The sequence below is a fragment of the Nelumbo nucifera genome, chromosome 4 (assembly GCF_055504915.1).
Source record: "Nelumbo nucifera cultivar China Antique chromosome 4, China Antique-T2T, whole genome shotgun sequence".
NCBI lineage: Eukaryota > Viridiplantae > Streptophyta > Magnoliopsida > Proteales > Nelumbonaceae > Nelumbo > Nelumbo nucifera.
Genome location: NC_142652.1, coordinates 60,104,081 through 60,111,304, shown reverse-complemented (window position 1 = coordinate 60,111,304; position 7,224 = coordinate 60,104,081). Strand labels below are relative to the sequence as shown.

The 7,224-nt window shown below is 42.2% G+C and overlaps 1 non-coding gene across 1 annotated transcript; it reads right to left on the bottom strand.

The window, feature by feature from the left end:
- Positions 1-369: 369 nt before the first annotated feature.
- On the bottom strand, positions 370-476 carry LOC148800574 (small nucleolar RNA R71). The gene has a single exon (XR_016071040.1). It is a non-coding gene; the product is annotated as a small nucleolar RNA R71 (small nucleolar RNA).
- Positions 477-7,224: the final 6,748 nt, after the last annotated feature.

Here is a 7,224-nt window from a genome sequence, read left to right as displayed (position 1 = left end):
CCAAGGACTATGATGGACTATGCCAAACCAACCCTAACCGAGGTTGCTTCAAGCATTGTGAGACCAGCCATTGTTGCTAATAACTTCGAGATCAAACCAGCCATAATTCAGATGATCCAAAACACAATTCAGTTTTGTGGCATGGCTCATGAAGATCCGAATTCTCACATAGCCAATTTCTTGGAAATTTGTGACACTTTCAAGCACAATGGGGTAAGTGATGATGTTGTTCGGCTGATGTTATTCCCATTTTCATTGAAAGACAAGGCCAAGGCTTGGCTAAATTCATTACCAACCGGATCTTTAGCCACTTGGGATGAGATGGCTAGCCGATTCCTTTCCAAGTACTTTCCTCCATCCAAGACAGCAAAGATGAGAAATGACATCACCACTTTCTTCCAACAAGATGGAGAATCTTTATATGAGTCGTGGGAGCGTTATAAGGAACTGTTAAGGAAGGTCCCTCACCATGGACTTCCTATATGGCTGCAAGTGCAAACCTTCTACAATGGTCTAACCGAAGCCAACAAGACCATCTTAGATGCGGCAGCCGAGGGTTTCATCAACAACAAGACCCCTGAAGTAGCCCATGCACTCATAGAGGAGATGGCAACCAATAGCTACCAATGGCATTCAGAGAGAGCACAAGTGAGAAAGCAGCATGGTTTTCACAATGTGGACACATATACAACTCTATCTGCGCAAATTAGTGCACTCAGCAAGAAAGTAGAGGAGATGCAGATGGCAGCCATGCATGTGTAGTCCATGACTTGTGATTGGTGTGGGGGAAGCCACATCACCACTGAATGCCAAGTTGGCAATCAGTTTAGACAGTCCACAGAACAGGTTGACTATGTTGGCAACTTTGCAAGGCAGCAAGGAAATCAGCACCACTATGCTTTTAACCCCGGATGGAGGGGCTACCCAAATCAGTCATGGTCAAATCAGCATGGGCTGAAGCCCTTTCCCCAAAATTTCCATCAGCCGGAAAAGAAATCTAACCTAGAGGAGCTGATGACCAAGTTCATAGCTAGTGCTGAAACCAGATTTCAGAACCAAGAGGTTTCAATAAAGAACTTGGAAAATCAGGTTGGGCAGTTGGCGCAAATGATTTCAGCAAGAATACCGGGCACTCTACCAAGCAATATAGAAGTGAATCCATGAGAACAAGTGCATGCTATCACTTTAAGGAGTGGTAAGAAGCTGCCAGAAGTAGAGAAGAAAGCAAGGGCTGAAAACAAGGCAGATGCAACCCTTGAAACCGGAAACAAGAAGGATGAGCAATCTGAACCGTAGCAAGAAAGACACCAACAACCGCAAGTTCCCTTTCCCAATAGGCTGAAGCAACACAAATTGGAGAAAGAATTTGGTAAGTTTCTTGAAGTGTTTAAAAGTTTACATATTTATATCCCTTTTGCTGAAGCTTTAGACCAGCTGCCACGCTATGCAAAATTATTGAAGGAGAATTTGGCAAACAAAAGGAGATTGGGAGAAGTGGCTATAGTTGCTCTCAATGAAGAATGCTCGGCAATCCTTCTCAACAAGCTGCCTTAGAAGCTTAAAGATCCAGGGAGTTTCACTATCCCATGCACTATAGGCAATTTAAAAATTGAAAAGGCATTATGCGATTTAGGAGCTAGCATAAACTTGATGCTATATTCGGTTTTCAAGAACTTGGGGTTGGGAGAACCCCTACCCACTAGAGTTGCATTGCAGCTAGCTGATAGATCCATAAAGCATCCAAGGGGAATCATAGAAGATGTGCTTGTTAAAGTAGATAAATTCATTTTTCCAGTTGATTTCATTGCATTAGACATGCAAGAGGATGTTGATGTTCCTCTTATCCCAGGGAGACCTTTCCTATCTATAGGGAAGGCAATGATTGATGTCCAACAAGGGCAAGTCAGCCTTAGGGTTCAAGATGAGGAAATAAGTTTTAAAATGTCTAATGCTATGAAACATGCATCTTCTAGTGATGATTCTAGTTACATGGTTGATTATGCGGTTGATGATTGTTTTCAGGTTAGCAGGTTGGCCGACCCCGTTGACCTTTGCATACAAGAGTGAGGAGCTGCAAGGGATGAAAATGAGGAGATTCAAAGCATGGCAGCATACCTGAATGCCAATCCACAGTTTCAAGGGCAGGGATTTCTCAAGTTGGAGAGCTTGGACAGACCGCCAATACCAACAAGCAAGCTTTGAACCCAAGAACCTCCCACCCTTGAGCTGAAGCAACTTCCACTACATTTGGAGTATGTTTTCTTAGAGGCATCATTAGCTCTATCGGTAATCATATCAGCAACATTGAGCCCTTTGCAAAGAGAAAAACTGTTGAGAGTGTTACGGGAACACAAGACAGCATTGGCTTGGAAGGTAGCCGACATCAAGGGCATCAACCCATTGGTATGCACACATAGAATTCTGATGGAAGATGGTAGCAAGCCCTTAGTTCAGCCCCAAAGACGCCTGAACCCGAACATGAAAGAGGTGGTGAAGGCTGAAGTCATTAAGCTCTTGGATGCCAGGATTATTTATCCTATCTCGGACAGTTCATGGGTGAGCCCTGTGCAAGTAGTACCCAAGAAAGGTGGCTTGACCATTGTACCAAATGAAAGAAATGAACTCATTCCAACTAGAACCATCACCAGGTGGCGTGTATGCATTGACTATAGAAAGTTAAATGAAGCCACATGCAAAGATCACTTCCCTCTCCCGTTCATTGACCAAATGTTAGAGAGGATGGCCAGACATGAGTACTACTATTTCTTGGATGGGTATTCAGATCACAATCAGATTCCAATTGCACCGGAAGACTAAGAGAAGACCACCTTCACTTGCCTTTATGGTACCTTTGCCTATAGGAGAATGCCATTCGGATTGTGTAATGCTCCAGCAACTTTTCAGCATTGTATGATGTCAATATTTTCTGATATGGTTGAAAAGTTTATGGAGGTTTTCATGGATGATTTTTTAGTCTTTGGCTCTTCATTTGATGCATGTTTGAACAATTTGGAGAAGGTGCTTAGGCGGTGCAAGGAGACACAATTAGTGCTGAATTAGGAGAAGTGCCATTTCATGGTGCAAGAAGGCATCGTGCTTGGGCACAAGATTTCACAAAGGGGTATTGAGGTTGACAAAGCCAAGGTGGAGACAATTGAGAAATTGCCACTACCAACATCAGTCCGAGCTGTGAGAAGCTTCTTGGGACATGCCGGGTTTTATAGAAGATTTATCAAGGACTTCTCCAAGATAGCCAAGCCATTGTCCACTTTGCTTCAGAAGGAGGTGGATTTTGAGTTCACAGCCGAATGCTTACAAGCATTCAACATTCTGAAGGACAAGCTGATCAATGCACCCATTATGATAGCACCAGATTGGACACTTCCATTTGAGCTGATGTGTGATGCGAGTGATTCAGCCATAGGAGCTGTGTTAGGACAAAGATTGAACAAACATTTTCAGCCGATCTACACTGCTAGCAGAACTTTGAATGGTGCTCAATAGAATTACACCACAACCAAAAAGGAACTAGTAGCGATAATCTTTGCTTTTGATAAGTTTCGTTCATATCTGATTTTGTCCAAAGTTATTGTGTATACAGATCACTCGGCATTAAGGCACCTATTTGCCAAGAAGGATGCAAAACTGAGGTTGATTAGGTGGATCCTCTTGTTGCAAGAATTTGATGTTGAGATCCATGACAAGAAGGACACCGAGAACCTAGCTACTAATCATCTTTCCCGGTTAGATAATGCGGATTTAGAGGAAAAGACAATCAGCAACATACGAGAGGAGTTTCCGGATGAACAACTCTACTCCATTCAGGCAAATTCATCACCTTGGTATGCTGATTTTGCAAATTACCTTGCTGCACATGTTATTCCTCCTCATCTTTCATATCAGTAGAAGAAAAAATTCTTCTCTGATGTGAAACATTATTTGTGGGAGGATCCCTTTCTGTACAAGCTATGTGCAGATCAGATCATAAGGAGGTGTGTCCCGGAGGAGGAGATGGAGTCGGTGCTTCGGTACTACCATGATAGAGAAGCGGGAGGCCAATTGGAGCCAACCGCACTGCAGCCAAGGTTTTGCTATCCGGTTTCTATTGGCCAATCTTGCTCAAGTATGCTCATAGGTATGTGTCCGCATGTGATCAATGTCAAAGAGCTGGTAACGTTTCCCGACAGAACGAAATGCTTCTCACTAATATTCTGATTTGTGAAATTTTTGATGTATGGGGTATAAACTTCCTGGGGCCCTTCCCGAATTCTTTTGGCAATAAGTACATCCTAGTGGCTGTTGATTATGTATCTAAATGGGTGGAAGCCACGACTTTACCCATAAATGACTCTAGGAGGGTAGTACATTTCCTAAAAAAGCTATTCACCCGATTTGGCACACCCCGAGCTATCATTAGTGATAGGGGAACTCATTTCTGTAACACCCAGTTTGAGCGGATGATGTGAAAATATGGTGTTACACACAAATTAGCTACCCCATATCACCCTCAAACCAGTGGCCAAGTAGAATTATCTAATAGGGAGCTCAAGAGAATTGTAGAGAAGACTGTAGACTCTGCTAGGAAAGATTGGGCAATCAGATTAGATGATGCATTATGGGCATACAAAACTGCATATAAAACACCCATCAACATGTCTCCCTACAGGTTAGTTTTTGGAAAAGCATGTCATTTACCTGTTGAATTGGAACATAAGGCATATTGGGTACTAAAGTTCTTAAATTTTGATTCACGGGCCACAGGAGCAGCGAGGTGGCTGCAGCTGAATGAGTTGGATGAGTTCAGACTTGCCGCCTATGAGAATGCCAAGGTTTACAAGGAGAGAACTAAAAGATGGCATGATAGGAACTTTTTGAGACGCGATTTTCATGTGGGCCAGCAAATGTTGCTGTATAATTCCCGTCTCCGGTTGTTCCCGGGCAAGCTAAAATCGAGATGGTCTAGACCTTTCACCATCACACAGGTTTTCCCCTATGGAGCCGTAGAGGTCACCCACCCGGCACAAGGCACATTTAAGGAGAATGGTCAGCGCCTCAAGCCATATATAGTGGGAGGAACGTTGCCTACTCCATCCACTGTTTACTTAGATGACCGGTGATCTCACTAGACTGTCGAGTTTCGGATGAGCTGTCATAAACTTTCTTGTTTGTTTTCTGCTTTTCTTATTCTTAGCATTTGATTTTAGTTTTTTTTAGGATGTTAATTTGGTAGGATACTGTTTTCTCTCTCTAGTTTTATGTGGTTCTTCATAGCTAGAGGCTTCCCATCAAAGGAGCTATTGTAGAATTCAGAATGATCTTCAGGGAAATCCTCTGAACCCCTCTCCTTACTTGATATTGCTCTTCATGCCCTTACCCTCATTTTTGGATTCATTTTCATTACCTAACACTAGGAACATTGAGGACAATGTTTATCTTAAGTGTGGGGGAGTTAGGCTGTAGCCATGCACCTCAGTCATCCCAACACATACATACATGCATAGACAGGCCGAATAGACTGAAATTTCCCCCTGATTTTTGCTGTTTATTAGGTGAATTCTAAGAGGGAATGCATTGAGTCGAGGGAAATCAAGGTAAGTATCCGAGTTTATTCTTGTGAATGATCCAAACTTATCACAATTCATGAGGTTAAGGGAGCTTAATATGACTTTCAGCATGACCGGCCCTAGCTACCTTGCTGTGTACAATGCACTTAATTGAATAATTGATGATCATTCGAGCTATGTTCACATCTGAATTGTTAATACATGAGGTTCAACAAAAGGACAAAGTCCAATTGACTTCGCTATTCCAAGCTGAATAGTAAACTAGCAACTTGGAATATGTGTATTGTTATCTGCCTCAAGCCTGTGACCAGTGTGAGATGGAGCATAAAATGCACTCACACCAAAAGAAAAAGAAGAAAGAAGAAAATACCCCATGTGAGATGGAGGATAAAATGCACTCACACCAAAAAATAGGGGAAAGAAAAGAAATTTTTTTTGGGTGACGGCTGAGGTTCAAAGGGACAAAATGTGGTTGAACACTCAATTAGATGCAGTGATAGATTTGAAACCAAGCTCAAAGTAATGGTTAATTTTAGAGGTCAAGGTGCTGATTTACATATTGAATGGAAGTGAATGTTGGAGCATGAAGAATTTCATATTCTTCCCTTCCTTGGCTCTTATGTATGTGATAAGAATGGTAGTTCATTGGAATGAATCAGAATACTTACACAAGTTTCCCGACCACTCAATGCATTCTCATCCAATAATTCATCCGGTAAATAGTAATAATAAGGGGGGATGATCAATTTATGGGTGATGTCTTTGCTTGAGGACAAGCAAAAGCTTAAGTGTGGGGGTGTTTGATGTGTGCACAATTTACATATAAATTTTGGTATTTATGCATGGTTTTGATGCTGATTTGTGTGAATTCTTATCCCAATTTAGCTTGATTTCAGGAAATTATCAAAGGGGACAAGTCTAAGGGAAAAAAAACATAAACCATGCAACAAGAGGCCAAATTAGAGGAAATACAGTCCAGTTGGGAGCAAGGACCAGCCGAGAGGTCAAAGGAGGGATATTCGGCCCTTAAAACCCATACAACACTCTTTGGGAGAGCCCAAAGAGAGAACCCAACCGAAGCTTCCAAGGGAGTCTATTCGGCCCAGCTAGGAGGAGGCCCATTTGCAGCTCAAGAACAGCCCAAATTGCAGCCCAAGAGAAGGTAGGGGCAGCAACTTCTAGAAAGTTCAAGAGAAGGTAGGGGCGACAACTTCTAGAAAGTTCAAGAGAAGCTAGAGGCAACACTTTCTGGAAGGTTCAAGAGAGCCTAAAGGCGCCAAACTTTCTAGGTGAGAAGGCTATAAAAGGAGAAGAGAAAGAGGGAGAAGGGGTCAAGACATTTTGGGGCGAATTCCTTTTTGGAGATTTGGGAAGAAAGTTGCGCAAGAGAGAAAGGAGGAGAAGATTCAAAGAGATTCAAGAAGGAGAAGAGGCTGATTTCGAATTTGGAGGAGAGGCCATTGGAGGAGATCAATCTAGGTTGTCTTTTTCCTTGATTTCTGCACAAGTGGTAATCGAATTCAGCTAGGGTTTCATGTTATTTTCTCCATTAATTTTTCTTTCTTGCTGTAATTGAAGCATGATTTTTGTAAATTCAGATCTGTAATTAGCTTTTTAGGTTCATTCGAATGGATTAATTGCAACTTTGATGTTTCTTGAT